This window comes from Protomyctophum bolini (genome assembly GCF_963924005.1).
Source record: "Protomyctophum bolini genome assembly, chromosome: 6".
NCBI classification, from domain to species: Eukaryota; Metazoa; Chordata; class Actinopteri; order Myctophiformes; family Myctophidae; genus Protomyctophum; species Protomyctophum bolini.
In genome coordinates, this window is record NC_137867.1 from 46,640,231 (window position 1) to 46,657,730 (window position 17,500).

Sequence of the window (17,500 nt, forward strand, 5' to 3'; positions counted from 1 at the left end):
GACTGTACGACGGAAGCATTTATATTTGACTCATGATCAGAGCTTCCGTTGCTCCAGACTGTATGACGGAAGCATTTATATTGTACTCATGATCAGAGCTTCCGTTGCTCCAGACTGTACGACGGAAGCATTTATATTTGACTCATGATCAGAGCTTCCGTTGCTCCAGAGTCCAGACTGTATGACGGAAGCATTTATATTTGACTCATGATCAGAGCTTCCGTTGCTCCAGACTGTACGACGGAAGCATTTATATTGTACTCATGATCAGAGCTTCCGTTGCTCCAGACTGTACGACGGAAGCATTTGTAAATTGCGAGAGTCTGGCAACGGACAGAATACATGTTTGGGTGCCTTGTATGGAGTACCCAATGTCCAATGTCATAAATCGTATGGATTGCAGCTTTAAATTAATTAATACCCAGTATGGGAGGAAGAAGAAGAACAACAACAACAACAGCTTTCACTTGTAACAGAGTATTAATACTTTGCAGTACTGATACTTCTGCTTGAGTACACAATGTGATTACTTTTTACTAGATATGAGAGAGCTTACTGTACCTGGCGTCTGCTTCGCTGTAGTACTCTCTCGCCACAATGTCCTCGAACAGTTCACCCCCTGTCACCCTGAAACACAGACACAAATAGTGACAATTCACCCCCTGACTGTCACCCTGAAACACAGACACATAACAGTCTAATTCACCCCCTGTCTGTCACCCTGAAACACAGACACATAACAGTCTAATTCACCCCCTGTCTGTCACCCTGAAACACAGACACATAACAGTCTAATTCACCCCCTGTCTGTCACCCTGAAACACAGACACATAACGGTTCAATTCACCCCTGTCTGTCACCCTGAAACACAGACACATAACAGTCTAATTCACCCCGTGTCTCACTGAAACACAGAGACACGTTGTGAGCTTGTAGATCTGCTATTTTGGAAGAGTCAGCAGTCGCCACAAAAAAAATGGCATAGATGCTTTCTTGGTTTTAACGGGTAAAAAAAAAGCAAATAAAAAGCACACATTTGTTCACAGAAGCAGTCTCTGCACGTACGCACGCGAACGCACACACGCACGCACGCACGCACACACACACACACACACACACACACACACACACACACACACACACACACACACACACACACACACACACACACACACACACACACACACACACACACACACACACACACACACACACTCACACACACACACACTTATACTCGACGGTTTTATGAATGCCATTTTTAAGCAATTGTTTGCCAATATTTAAGCTAAAAGCCGATGTAGATGATTGGCCATTTTTCAGGTGTGCGATTCCGGCGCACACCAATTAATTTTAATCCCACAAAACCTCTACATGTAAATCTATAACCAAAACAAATGCCTTATATTATCCTAAACCCTTAACCTCAATCTGTTCCTAATTGTACATAAGCCTAACATCCCGTTTCCCGTTGTGAGGACCAGGGCAAAGAAATGGTCACGTTCTACTGCGCACACGCACACACACACACACACACACACACACACAGTCACACACACACACAGTCACACACACACACACACACACACACACACGCTGGCTGGGGGATGTCCTCACTCCTCGGTAGGGGGAAGCCCTGAGACTGCAGGATTCTCTAACTGTTGCCATGGAGACTGGGCTCCTGTGCAGTGTGTGTGTGTGTGTGTGTGTGTGTGTGTGTGTGTGTGTGTGTGTGCGTGTCATTATGTAATGGAGGAAGCTTTGCCTTCAGAAGGGGAGAGATGGAGACAGAACAAAGAGGAGGAGTAGAAAGACAGCAGATTTTTATCTCTCGCTCTTTTTTACACATCAAAATCTCATTAACTGGGGCGTATAATATAACACTGGATGGATGGATGGATGGATGGGTGGATGGATCCACCCATCCATCCACCCACCCATCCATCCATCCATCCATCCACCCACCCACCCACCCACCCACCCACCCATCCATCCATCCACCCATCTACCCACTCACCCATCCATCCATCCACCCATCCACCCACCCACCCATCCACCCACCCACCCATCCATCCATCCACCCACCCACCCACCCATCCATCCATCCACCCATCCACCCAAAACCAAAGAGATGATCTTCGATCCAAAAGGTGTCCACATCCATGACCCAGTGGTCATGGGGGGCACGCAGATTGAGCAAGTTGTATCATACAAGTACCTCATGGGGATCCAAATGGACAACCAGCTCAAATGGAACGTCCATGTGGACTATCTGTGTGCCAAATTGGCACAACGCTTGCACTTTCTCCGCAGGCTCAGGCTCTTTGGTGTGAGCAAGGGAGTCATGTCAACCTTCTATGATGCAGTGCTGTAGGTAGCATTATTAGATATGGAGTCATGTCAACCTTCTATGATGCAGTGATATAGGTAGCATTATTAGATATGGCATGACAGCTTGGTTTGGGACACTCTCTGTCCAGCTCAAATCTAGAATAGCTAAAATGGAAAAAACAGCCATGAAGGTAATAATTGGTAGGAAAGATTCTCCATCTCTTCAGACAATCTTTGAGAAAGCGGTGCTCAGTCTGTCTAATAGAGTGTTGTCTGATCCTTCACATTATATTATCTTCAGAGTATGAGCTGTTACCCTCTGGTAGACGATGTATGTATGTAGTATGACGAAGCATAATTATGCCGTTAATTTGCTAAACGAAAACGCAAGTTAGTTAAGAGTTAAGGATGGAACGATATACCGGTTGCACTGCAGTATAATTTGTATACTAGTGTATTTTGTAGAATTGATTTGATTGTGATATCTTTTGCAGTAGCTATACGGAACACTCTGCTGTCGTTGTAGTATCAGCTGTCGTACAGTGTGAGCTGCACCATCCTATGTAGTGTATTTTGTAGTATCTACTATGGTATAGTATTTTGCTGTAGCATTGGCACGGTTTCTCTTGGTCAAACAGCACTGCATCCATCCACCCATCCACCCATCCACCCACCCACCCACCCATCCACCCACCCACCCACCAGACCTGGATTCTGTTTAGCTTTTTTTCTTTTTTTTTTACGCTTGCATTGTTGCGCCTCCTCTGGAGCAGACCTGTCGTTGATCCAGGAAACAACGCCTGCGTTCCTCGCTTCACTTTTGCAAGGCCCTTAACGGAGATATAGACTCCATCTCCCAGGGGGTCTATAGGGCATTGTAACGGGGATAAACTCCATCTCCCAGGGGTCTAGTGCATTGTAACAGGGATAAACTCCATCTCCCAGGGGTCTATAGGGCATTGTAACAGGGATAAACTCCATCTCCCAGGGGTCTATAGGGCATTGTAACAGGGATAAACTCCATCTCCCAGGGGTCTATAGGGCATTGTAACAGGGATAAACTCCATCTCCCAGGGGTCTATAGGGCATTGTAACAGGGATAAACTCCATCTCCCAGGGGTCTATAGTGCATTGTAACAGGGATAAACTCCATCTCCCAGGGGTCTATAGTGCATTGTAACAGGGATAAACTCCATCTCCCAGGGGTCTATAGGGCATTGTAACAGGGATAAACTCCATCTCCCAGGGGTCTATAGGGCATTGTAACAGGGATAAACTACATCTCCCAGGGGTCTATAGGGCATTGTAACAGGGATAAACTACATCTCCCAGGGGTCTATAGGGCATTGTAACAGGGATAAACTCCATCTCCCAGGGGTCTGTAGTGCATTGTAACAGGGATAAACTCCATCTCCCAGGGGTCTGTAGTGCATTGTAACAGGGATAAACTCCATCTCCCAGGGGTCTATAGGGCATTGTAACAGGGATAAACTCCATCTCCCAGGGGTCTATAGGGCATTGTAACAGGGATAAACTCCATCTCCCAGGGGTCTATAGGGCATTGTAACAGGGATAAACTCCATCTCCCAGGGGTCTATAGGGCATTGTAACAGGGATAAACTCCATCTCCCAGGGGTCTATAGGGCATTGTAACAGGGATAAACTCCATCTCCCAGGGGTCTATAGGGCATTGTAACAGGGATAAACTCCATCTCCCAGGGGTCTATAGGGCATTGTAACAGGGATAAACTCCATCTCCCAGGGGTCTATAGGGCATTGTAACAGGGATAAACTCCATCTCCCAGGGGTCTATAGGGCATTGTAACAGGGATAAACTACATCTCCCAGGGGTCTATAGGGCATTGTAACAGGGATAAACTCCATCTCCCAGGGGTCTGTAGTGCATTGTAACAGGGATAAACTCCATCTCCCAGGGGTCTGTAGTGCATTGTAACAGGGATAAACTCCATCTCCCAGGGGTCTATAGGGCATTGTAACAGGGATAAACTCCATCTCCCAGGGGTCTATAGGGCATTGTAACAGGGATAAACTCCATCTCCCAGGGGTCTATAGGGCATTGTAACAGGGATAAACTCCATCTCCCAGGGGTCTATAGGGCATTGTAACAGGGATAAACTCCATCTCCCAGGGGTCTATAGGGCATTGTAACAGGGATAAACTCCATCTCCCAGGGGTCTATAGTGCATTGTAACAGGGATAAACTCCATCTCCCAGGGGTCTATAGGGCATTGTAACAGGGATAAACTCCATCTCCCAGGGGTCTATAGTGCATTGTAATGGGGATAAACTCCATCTCCCAGGGGTCTATAGTGCATTGTAACAGGGATAAACTCCATCTCCCAGGGGTCTATAGTGCATTGTAACAGGGATAAACTCCATCTCCCAGGGGTCTATAGGGCATTGTAACAGGGATAAACTCCATCTCCCAGGGGTCTATAGGGCATTGTAACAGGGATAAACTCCATCTCCCAGGGGTCTATAGGGCATTGTAACAGGGATAAACTCCATCTCCCAGGGGGTCTATAGTGCATTGTAACAGGGATAAACTCCATCTCCCAGGGGTCTAGTGCATTGTAACAGGGATAAACTCCATCTCCCAGGGGTCTATAGGGCATTGTAACAGGGATAAACTCCATCTCCCAGGGGTCTATAGGGCATTGTAACAGGGATAAACTCCATCTCCCAGGGGTCTATAGGGCATTGTAACAGGGATAAACTCCATCTCCCAGGGGTCTATAGGGCATTGTAACAGGGATAAACTCCATCTCCCAGGGGTCTATAGGGCATTGTAACAGGGATAAACTCCATCTCCCAGGGGTCTATAGGGCATTGTAACAGGGATAAACTCCATCTCCCAGGGGTCTATAGGGCATTGTAACAGGGATAAACTCCATCTCCCAGGGGTCTATAGGGCATTGTAACAGGGATAAACTACATCTCCCAGGGGTCTATAGGGCATTGTAACAGGGATAAACTCCATCTCCCAGGGGTCTGTAGTGCATTGTAACAGGGATAAACTCCATCTCCCAGGGGTCTGTAGTGCATTGTAACAGGGATAAACTCCATCTCCCAGGGGTCTATAGGGCATTGTAACAGGGATAAACTCCATCTCCCAGGGGTCTATAGGGCATTGTAACAGGGATAAACTCCATCTCCCAGGGGTCTATAGGGCATTGTAACAGGGATAAACTCCATCTCCCAGGGGTCTATAGGGCATTGTAACAGGGATAAACTCCATCTCCCAGGGGTCTATAGGGCATTGTAACAGGGATAAACTCCATCTCCCAGGGGTCTATAGTGCATTGTAACAGGGATAAACTCCATCTCCCAGGGGTCTATAGGGCATTGTAACAGGGATAAACTCCATCTCCCAGGGGTCTATAGTGCATTGTAATGGGGATAAACTCCATCTCCCAGGGGTCTATAGTGCATTGTAACAGGGATAAACTCCATCTCCCAGGGGTCTATAGTGCATTGTAACAGGGATAAACTCCATCTCCCAGGGGTCTATAGGGCATTGTAACAGGGATAAACTCCATCTCCCAGGGGTCTATAGGGCATTGTAACAGGGATAAACTCCATCTCCCAGGGGTCTATAGGGCATTGTAACAGGGATAAACTCCATCTCCCAGGGGTCTATAGTGCATTGTAATGGGGATAAACTCCATCTCCCAGGGGTCTATAGTGCATTGTAACAGGGATAAACTCCATCTCCCAGGGGTCTATAGTGCATTGTAACAGGGATAAACTCCATCTCCCAGGGGTCTATAGTGCATTGTAACAGGGATAAACTCCATCTCCCAGGGGTCTATAGGGCATTGTAACAGGGATAAACTCCATCTCCCAGGGGTCTATAGTGCATTGTAATGGGGATAAACTCCATCTCCCAGGGGTCTATAGTGCATTGTAACAGGGATAAACTCCATCTCCCAGGGGTCTATAGTGCATTGTAACAGGGATAAACTCCATCTCCCAGGGGTCTATAGGGCATTGTAACAGGGATAAACTCCATCTCCCAGGGGTCTATAGGGCATTGTAACAGGGATAAACTCCATCTCCCAGGGGTCTATAGGGCATTGTAACAGGGATAAACTCCATCTCCCAGGGGGTCTATAGTGCATTGTAACAGGGATAAACTCCATCTCCCAGGGGTCTAGTGCATTGTAACAGGGATAAACTCCATCTCCCAGGGGTCTATAGGGCATTGTAACAGGGATAAACTCCATCTCCCAGGGGTCTATAGGGCATTGTAACAGGGATAAACTCCATCTCCCAGGGGTCTATAGGGCATTGTAACAGGGATAAACTCCATCTCCCAGGGGTCTATAGGGCATTGTAACAGGGATAAACTCCATCTCCCAGGGGTCTATAGGGCATTGTAACAGGGATAAACTCCATCTCCCAGGGGTCTATAGGGCATTGTAACAGGGATAAACTCCATCTCCCAGGGGTCTATAGGGCATTGTAACAGGGATAAACTCCATCTCCCAGGGGTCTATAGGGCATTGTAACAGGGATAAACTACATCTCCCAGGGGTCTATAGGGCATTGTAACAGGGATAAACTCCATCTCCCAGGGGTCTGTAGTGCATTGTAACAGGGATAAACTCCATCTCCCAGGGGTCTGTAGTGCATTGTAACAGGGATAAACTCCATCTCCCAGGGGTCTATAGGGCATTGTAACAGGGATAAACTCCATCTCCCAGGGGTCTATAGGGCATTGTAACAGGGATAAACTCCATCTCCCAGGGGTCTATAGGGCATTGTAACAGGGATAAACTCCATCTCCCAGGGGTCTATAGGGCATTGTAACAGGGATAAACTCCATCTCCCAGGGGTCTATAGGGCATTGTAACAGGGATAAACTCCATCTCCCAGGGGTCTATAGTGCATTGTAACAGGGATAAACTCCATCTCCCAGGGGTCTATAGGGCATTGTAACAGGGATAAACTCCATCTCCCAGGGGTCTATAGTGCATTGTAATGGGGATAAACTCCATCTCCCAGGGGTCTATAGTGCATTGTAACAGGGATAAACTCCATCTCCCAGGGGTCTATAGTGCATTGTAACAGGGATAAACTCCATCTCCCAGGGGTCTATAGGGCATTGTAACAGGGATAAACTCCATCTCCCAGGGGTCTATAGGGCATTGTAACAGGGATAAACTCCATCTCCCAGGGGTCTATAGGGCATTGTAACAGGGATAAACTCCATCTCCCAGGGGGTCTATAGTGCATTGTAACAGGGATAAACTCCATCTCCCAGGGGTCTAGTGCATTGTAACAGGGATAAACTCCATCTCCCAGGGGTCTATAGGGCATTGTAACAGGGATAAACTCCATCTCCCAGGGGTCTGTAGTGCATTGTAACAGGGATAAACTCCATCTCCCAAGGGTCTATAGGGCATTGTAACAGGGATAAACTCCATCTCCCAGGGGTCTAGTGCATTGTAACAGGGATAAACTCCATCTCCCAGGGGTCTAGTGCATTGTAACAGGGATAAACTCCATCTCCCAGGGGTCTATAGGGCATTGTAACGGGGATAAACTCCATCTCCCAGGGGTCTATAGGGCATTGTAACAGGGATAAACTCCATCTCCCAGGGGTCTATAGGGCATTGTAACAGGGATAAACTCCATCTCCCAGGGGTCTATAGGGCATTGTAACAGGGATAAACTCCATCTCCCAGGGGTCTATAGGGCATTGTAACAGGGATAAACTCCATCTCCCAGGGGTCTATAGGGCATTGTAACGGGGATAAACTCCATCTCCCAGGGGTCTATAGGGCATTGTAACAGGGATAAACTCCATCTCCCAGGGGTCTATAGGGCATTGTAACAGGGATAAACTCCATCTCCCAGGGGTCTATAGGGCATTGTAACAGGGATAAACTCCATCTCCCAGGGGTCTATAGGGCATTGTAACAGGGATAAACTCCATCTCCCAGGGGTCTATAGGGCATTGTAACAGGGATAAACTCCATCTCCCAGGGGTCTATAGGGCATTGTAACGGGGATAAACTCCATCTCCCAGGGGTCTATAGTGCATTGTAACAGGGATAAACTCCATCTCCCAGGGGTCTATAGGGCATTGTAACGGGGATAAACTCCATCTCCCAGGGGTCTATAGGGCATTGTAACAGGGATAAACTCCATCTCCCAGGGGTCTATAGGGCATTGTAACGGGGATAAACTCCATCTCCCAGGGGTCTATAGGGCATTGTAACAGGGATAAACTCCATCTCCCAGGAGTCTATAGGGCATTGTAACAGGGATAAACTCCATCTCCCAGGGGTCTATAGTGCATTGTAACGGGGATAAACTCCATCTCCCAGGGGTCTATAGGGCATTGTAACAGGGATAAACTCCATCTCCCAGGGGTCTATAGGGCATTGTAACAGGGATAAACTCCATCTCCCAGGGGTCTATAGGGCATTGTAACAGGGATAAACTCCATCTCCCAGGGGTCTATAGGGCATTGTAACGGGGATAAACTCCATCTCCCAGGGGTCTAGTGCATTGTAATGGGGACAGACCGACAATAAAGCCACTCCCGGCCTACTTCTTCTTCTCTTATGAACACCATTGTGTGTGTGTGTGTGTGTGTGTGTGTGTGTGTGTGTGTGTGTGTGTGTGTGTGTGTGTGTGTGTGTTCCCGTGTTCGGGGGAGGGAGGGAGGCCGGGTAGAGAGGGTGATGTTTGTCACTGCACTGCACCTCTTGGTTCTCCAACACCTCATACACCAGGGGCCATTTACCGGCTCCCGGTAAGACAGTGGTTCCCTATGGATACACAAAGAGTCTCCTTTGTGTCTCCATAGGGAACCTCTGCTGGTCGTCGGATTATTGGCTTTAGGGAATGTGACAAAAACTAAAACTATATCCATGAAAAGTCTCCATCTCCAGAAATCGATAGAAACTCCTTAAATCTGATCAATAGCCCTAATTTTAATTAACTGACCTGAATACCCTTGATGGAATGACATTTGACGGCTTGTCATGCTTATTTTAAATTTTTTACTTGACTTGTATCGTCTGTTACATGTTTTATGTGATAATGTATTGTGTATATGTGTTGTGGATCCCAGGAAGAGCAGCTAAACTTTGGCAGCCAAACTTTGGCTAATTTGGGTCCAATCTAACAATAAATGCCCCAATTAAGTCTCTGTACGTCTGATACGTCTGTACGTACAGAGAACCGTTCGTCCCACCGACTTCAAATTCGACACATGCGTTCCACCCCGCCACACAGTGCCCGGTGTCGAGTCGGTCGGACACACGGTTGTCCAGAACCGCCCCAAAAAGGCCTCTGCAGGGCCCAGTGTCCATATACAGTATGGAGCTGGCCTGTTCTGACTGCATAGACTCCATATTTGGACATGCCCGACAAAGAACTCCACATATGGGCATAAAAGGGACATAATATCTGGGTGGGGGCGGGGCATGCATTTCCAACTTGCATCGTTCCAAGTAGGCCAGTGCCCAACAGGCACCGCTGTAGAGGCTCCAACGGGCACCGCTCTAGTAAAGAATAATGTCACAAAGAAACTAAACTTCAGACATCCCAGAACAAACTGATAAGAGTAAGACTGCTACTACGAATTTATCCGGAAGTGCATTATTTGTCTATGGGACCCGGCAACTACCGGCGATGGTCAACAAGTGGGCGGAGGAACCTCGCCCGAAAAGATACAAAATATTCGTTAAAACGCACTGTTAGATCTCCATGTATGGTTGTCAGTCCAAACCCTGTAAGTCTTAAGACATACTCCATAATGTTGCTCAACATAATGCATGTTAGCATCCAGCAGCTTCTACAACATGCTGGGTGGGACCAATACTCAACATTTCTAACATAAAACCTTGGTGTGCTCAACATGTCCGGGTTCACAATGGGGCTCTGTGGGCTGGCAAGTATAGACTATACTGGTATACTCAAAGTGACAGTGCCCTCATACCTGTCTAAGTAGTTCTGTACCTCTGCAGAGTGAGCGACACCCACAGCCACAACACCAGAGGGAGCACGGCTACAATCTGGTACCACCCAAATATAGCACAAACAATGGAAATATGAATTCTACAGTACTGCTCTCACTCTGCCACCATGATGTGGAATACGCTGACCCAAACTGATCAGCCCGTGAAGATAGCAGATCTACAAGCTTAGTAGATCGGATATTTTCACTACTTCTTTATACATTGGTTTTCTAATTTATGGAATTTAGTTTATTTTAATTTAAAAAAGAATAATAATAATACAAAATAATATATATATATATATATATATATATATATATAAATTATGAAAATAGTTTTTATACACGTTTAAAAAAGCAAAATGTATAGCAAACCACAAATAATAAAAGGGGACTCGATAGACATTAAATCCCAATTGAAATGAGGTGTCATACACTGCCGCTGTTTTTCATATTCCACCTCTGTAAATATAGGCTATAGCTTTTTTGTATTCGTTGATAATATGTACAGTACTTATGTGTTAATATTCTATGCTCCGTTGATAAATGGTAAATGGTGCATTTATATATCGCCTTTATCCAAGGCGCTTTACACATTCACCCATTCACACACACATTCATACACCGATTGCGGCGGAAGCCATGCAAGGCACCAACCAGCACATCGGGAGCAATTTGGGGTTCAGTGTCTTTCCCACAAGGACACTTCGACATGGAGGAGCCGGGATTCGAACCGCCGACCCATGGATCATTGGACGACCTGCTCTACCTCTTGAGCCACAGTCGTTGATGAATTGAACACACAGGACCACAATGGAAACATATTTTTTGTGTTATCCCTTTAGCGACCAAGTGTTACTGTACCTCCGTAATGTTAATGTCTTTGACAAAAGGATTCAATCAATAAATCAAACTGCACATACTCCTATACGTGCTGGGGGCAGGGGGGGACTGGCCATAGGACGTATACCGGGCATATTACCGGTGGGCCGCGACCACAGGGGGCCGCTCAAGTTATGATATGATCAAATAAAAAATAAAAAATTTACAGGCAGGCCACCGGGAAAGATCCGGGCCTGCTGCCATTCTGCCAGTGCCATCATGATAATTGCACTGTACACTGTATCAGTGAGTGACAAATAAACCCCCTTCTATCCTTTTGCCAGCATCATTCTTGATGAGAGCAACAAAGGCTTGTGTAGTTAGTTGTCTGTTGGTTTGTATCATTCATGTTGTTCTGTAAAAGTGGTGGTATTATTAGGGCTTGTTTGTTTGTGTGTGTGTGTGTGCCTCGACGGAGCGGGGCGGTAGAGTTTCTGCTATCTGCGCGCTGATTGTGGTGGGTGGGCCGGTCTGGGCCAAATTAGCGTGAAAATGACCGGGCCGAATTTTTGTCCCAGTCAGTCCAGCCCTGGCTGAGGGGTGGCACCATGTCAACGGGGAGTGTTGTGCGGGAGGAGGAGTAGGATGGAGGCTCTAATAATACGTCCTCCCAGTGGGGGCTCCTAGGGATACAACCCTACTGACTCACCCCACAGTGGGGGCTCCTCACCCTGCAGGTGAGTCAGTAGGGATACAACCCTACAGACTCACCTCCCAGTGGGGGCTCCTCACCCTGCAGGTGAGTCAGTAGGGATACAACCCTACTGACTCACCTCCCAGTGGGGGCTCCTCACCTGCAGGTGAGTCAGTAGGGATACAACCCTATACTGACTCACCTCCCAGTGGGGGCTCCTCACCCTGCAGGTGAGTCAGTAGGGAATACAACCCTATACTGACTCACCTCCCAGTGGGGGCTCCTCACCCTGCAGGTGAGTCAGTAGGGAATACAACCCTATACTGACTCACCTCCCAGTGGGGGCTCCTCACCTGCAGGTGAGTCAGTAGGGAATACAACCCTATACTGACTCACCTCCCAGTGGGGGCTCCTCACCTGCAGGTGAGTCAGTAGGGAATACAACCCTATACTGACTCACCTCCCAGTGGGGGCTCCTCACCTGCAGGTGAGTCAGTAGGGAATACAACCCTATACTGACTCACCTTCCAGTGGGGGCTCCTCACCCTGCAGGTGAGACAGTAGGGATAACACAACACAACACCAGTGACGATGCACAGACATGCTGTGTGTGGCGGGGAGGAAATAATTGGCACGGCGACTAAATTGGGCTTGATAAAAAAAAAATGGATCAAAAGCAGTGACCCGAGGGAAAAGAACATGATTGCCGGAGCATGTTAAACATGAACATAATAATCAGAGGACAGACAATAGAGACTCACAGGTCAAACAGGAGATAATGAAAGTCTTCTTCTGAGATGCTGTCGTGGAGACGAACTGGAATAGAAGAGAGAGAGAGGGAGAGAATCACAGAGGGGAAGCAGAGAGAGAGAGAGAGAGTTATACAGAGGCAGCAGGGCAGAGACAAAGAGAGTGCACTCTTGCGGCGCACCCTGAATTCTTTATACCGGTTCCTGTCGGGTGGAAACCACCGGGCACACGGTAAGGTATGTCCCCAAAACAGGACATTATTTGGTCAAAGGAATACAATGCATCCAATGTAGATAACCCATTCTGACCTGAGATCAGATTCATGCGAGGTTTCCACTGGACACACACTGGTCTGATTAACCCATTCTGACCTGAGATCAGATTCTAAAAATGTCAGTCGTTCTTCGATTTTTCAAAAAATAGCAGACCTACAAGCTCGTAGCGCGCCACTCGGTGGCGCGCTATGAGCTTGTAGGTCTGCTATTTTTCAATAGCTAAAGCATAACATGATGCTAACACCAAAACGGGTTCCCGTTCAGAATGGGTTAAAATACCAGGGTTACAACTATCAGCTATTGTAGTTTCGGCTACTTTTGCTCTCGTATAATGAAGTATAATTAGGAGGCATACAGTATAGTCTGGCTAATAAGCCAGACCGAATCAGCCGTTGGCACACAAAAAAGAATACCACACGACACGACAGTGTGATTTGAGTCTGGCTTATAAGCCAGGCTAGGCATACATACAGAGCATTGATTAAAGCCGTATTATGTATGCCAAAGAGTGCAACTTTGCCCCGTGTTTTCAGTGTTACTTTCATCGACTAAAACGACGGCGAAAGATGTTCATCGACTACCTCTTTTCACTGATGGAAACTAAGACTAAGGGCTCTTAGCTCTTGCGCCAGCCACCCTTATCCCTTATCCCTGAACTAATGTGCCATTTTTTTTACTATTTAAAAAAAAACATTTTAAAATAGTTCATCTACCGCCGATCTACATCGAGACATGGTGAGCTTGTAGATCGGCTATTTTAACTATTTTAACGGGTTTTTATATTTATAAATAGTAAAAAAAAATGTCAAATTAGTTTAGGGATAAGGGTTGAGGGGTGGCACAAGCTATAGCCCTAAATATATTTGACAGTTTCGTCGACAAAGAAAAACAGGACTAAAATGTCAAGGGAGGGACTAGAGGAGAACGGTAGATCCAGTACAACTAAAAGACATTTCATGTTTGGTCGTGCTCTGGTGTTGTGCGCTCTGAAAATAGCAGACGTACAAGCTCAACAAGGCGTCGCAGTGCAACTCGCTGTGAGCTTGTAGATCGGCTATTTTCAGCACGCAACCAAACTGGTAGAATCAGTCATTATTTACGGACGACGCCATCTCAGAGTCTCACCGATGTTGGAGTGCTTCAGCAACCGGCAGATCCTGGCCTCTCTCTCCAGTTTCTGGTGGTCTACAAGAAGAAGAAAGCTGTCATTAGATTTGTTCTGATGGTCTGACTACAAGACAGTGAATAGAAGAAAGCTGTAATTAGATTTGTTCTGATGGTCTGACTACAAGACAGTGAATAGAAGAAAGCTGTAATTAGATTTGTTCTGATGGTCTGACTACAAGACAGTGAATAGAGGAATGCTGTCATTAGATTTGTTCTGATGGTCTGACTATAAGACAGTGAATAGAAGAATGCTGTAATTAGATTTGTTCTGATGGTCTGACTACAAGACAGTGAATATAAGAATGCTGTAATTAGATTTGTTCTGATGGTCTGACTATAAGACAGTGAATAGAAGAATGCTGTAATTAGATTTGTTCTGATGGTCTGACTACAAGACAGTGAATATAAGAATGCTGTAATTAGATTTGTTCTGATGGTCTGACTACAAGACAGTGAATAGAAGAATGCTGTAATTAGATTTGTTCTGATGGTCTGACTACAAGACAGTGAATAGAAGAATGCTGTAATTAGATTTGTTCTGATGGTCTGACTACAAGACAGTGAATATAAGAATGCTGTAATTAGATTTGTTCTGATGGTCTGACTACAAGACAGTGAATAGAAGAATGCTGTAATTAGATTTGTTCTGATGGTCTGACTACAAGACAGTGAATAGAAGAATGCTGTAATTAGATTTGTTCTGATGGTCTGACTACAAGACAGTGAATAGAAGAATGCTGTAATTAGATTTGTTCTGATGGTCTGACTACAAGACAGTGAATAGAAGAAAGCTGTCATTAGATTTGTTCTGATAAATGGTGCATTTATATATACATAGATTGTGCATTATGTGCATTACATTCACCCATTCACACACACATTCATACACAGATGGCAGAGGAAACCATGCAAGGCACCAACCTGCACATCAGGAGCAATCAGGGGTTCAGAGTCTTGCTCAAGGACACTTCAACACCAACTCTGGGGGAGCCCACAGGGTTCGAACTGGGACCAGGGAACCGGGAACTGGGAACCTTGCAGTTACCATCCAGCCACTTTACCCCTGAGCCACCGCCGCCGCCCCAACAACAACACTAGTACCGAAAATGCTGCCGATACGGTATGATCACACTGCCTAAAAATGCTCGGTACGCCAGCCTATGCCATTCCGATACCTCATCATTTATCACATGATGACATATCATTTACAGTCATTATTTGAATTGCCTCATAGAGCGCCGAAGTCCTGACGTCACTCGCTCCTCAACCCCTGGTTCATGGAAGATTTACTCTAGGGAGAATAACATGATGGGGTCGTCTTAAAGTCGTCTCATATAAGCATTGTGGTCCAAAAACAATCCTGCCGATAATTGTCGGGGAGGTGTATCTGTATCGTTTCTGACAGTCAGTCCCTCATATTATTTTGATACTGTCTGTTTCTAGCGAAAATGTAACTAATTCAGCAGCAGTAAAATTAGCGTAAAATCGGGATGATTTGCTTAGTTATTTTCCAGTCACAGTTCTTATATGAGAAGATCTAAAATCCCCCTATGGGGATTACAATGACAATAGAAAGTACATGAACCATGTGGACTTATAGCGCCCTCTAGTGATACTGACATCAGACTTCGGGCGCTCTATAGTGGGGGAGGAAATCATAACAAATCACCAAGTCTTCTAAATACAAATGTCTTCATAATCATAATCCCTGTTGGATGGATGAGATCATACAGCCCACACACACCTCCATGTACTGTAACGCACACACACACGCACGCACGCACGCACGCACGCACGCACGCACGCACGCACGCACGCACGCACGCACGCACGCACACACACACACACACACACACACAGCCCACCACTTTGCCAGGACTTGGAAGAACAGCATAATATCTTATGTTTGGGCAGGCAAAACCAGTTAAAACCACTTTGACCCTGCTATGACATTCTTTGAATATCTTTTTATACATTTTAACAACACAAATCTTATATGGAGGTCTTGGCCACAAAGTATTTCCAGATGGGGGTCCGTTGCCAAATTCATATGAATCTGGGTGGGGGTCCTGGCCATTAACGAGTGGGCAGTGTGTCAGTGTTGATTTCGTCGACTAAAACTAAGACGAAAAATGTTCGTCAACTACCTTTTTTCACTGATGAAAACTAAATGGAAACTAAATGAAAACTAAGCTGTGATGACTAAAACGGAGACTAAATATATTGACAATTTCGTCAACAAATAAGGCCTAGACTAAAATGTTAGGAAGGGACTAGTGGACAAGAGATCCAGTATTATAACTCATTTAACACGTGGTTGCATGCTGAAAATAGAAGATCTACAAGCTCACAAATTTCAATCTGCAATTGAGTGAAATAAAAAGTGACTAATCTACAGGTCGACTAAAATCTTATGATATTTAGTCGAGTTAAAACTAGACTAACACTAAAACATTCCAGGTGACTAAAATGTGACTAAAACTAAATGAAAATTATTCAAGAGACTATGACTAAAACTAAAATCAAAATGTGCTGCCAAAAACAACACTGCAGTGTGTACTCTGGCCATTATTTTAGTATTATGACTAGCCCTTTACCCGTTGTGAGATATCGCCCCCCGCTGGGGGTACTGCACCCTGGGTGCGTTTTCGCATTTTTAATTCACTAATGAATTCATTATTCATTTATAATTTGTTAAATAGGAAAAAAAGGGGCTTCGTTGACGTTAAGTAAGACCTCCATATTATTATGGTCAAAATGCCTGTGTGAAAAGTGGGAATGATTGGTGCAGGCGGTGAGGAGATATACGGCGGTGTTTCAGACAGACAGACATCGACTGAATTATAGTAGGATTATTATTTTGAACGTCAACACAGCGACTGCGGATCTGAAGGTCCAAATGAGTGCAGAGAGAGAGAGAGAGAGAGAGAGAGAGAGAGCACTCCAGCACTCTCAGGGCTCACATTTCCAAACACACCCACCCAGCTAATTGACCTAATGGAAGCAAAGGCATCATCGATTCACTGGCTCTTCTGTGAGGTTGAAACCCGACAATAAGTTGACATTTCTGCACTTTGTCTGCATTGTACAACGCTGCGCTGTGGACCGCTAACAGGAAGGGTGGAGTGAGTGGTCACTAAGGAAGAGTGGTCAGTCTCTTAACCCATTAAGAGCTAAGAGCAGATTCTACAAATGTGTCTTATAAATCCTGACCCTTATGTGTCTATGTCAGTGGTGCTCAAACTATATTATGTCAAGGACCCCAGAAAATATATGTAATTGGCCGTCGACTCCCATCTGAAAATATGTTATATGAAGCAAAGATTTGAGTTAAAAACGTTCGCTCTGGAAGAATATATACGGTATTCAAAGACCTGCGCCACATTTTCAAGATTTAAAAGAAATAGCAGATCTACAAGCTACGAGCTTGTAGATCTGCTATTTTTCAAATAGCTAAAGCATAAC

At 45.6% G+C, this 17,500-nt stretch overlaps 1 pseudogene across 1 annotated transcript in view; it reads right to left on the minus strand.

The window, feature by feature from the left end:
- LOC308317690 (calcium/calmodulin-dependent protein kinase type II subunit beta-like) overlaps window positions 1-17,500 on the minus strand; it is a 69,374-nt pseudogene that overhangs the window by 45,777 nt on the left and 6,097 nt on the right. Inside the window, exons 3-5 of the transcript XR_013966203.1 lie at window positions 13,994-14,053; window positions 12,605-12,659; window positions 562-627 (exon numbers count right to left, since the gene is read on the minus strand). The product of XR_013966203.1 is annotated as a calcium/calmodulin-dependent protein kinase type II subunit beta-like (transcript). The remainder of the gene's footprint in view (window positions 1-561; window positions 628-12,604; window positions 12,660-13,993; window positions 14,054-17,500) is intronic.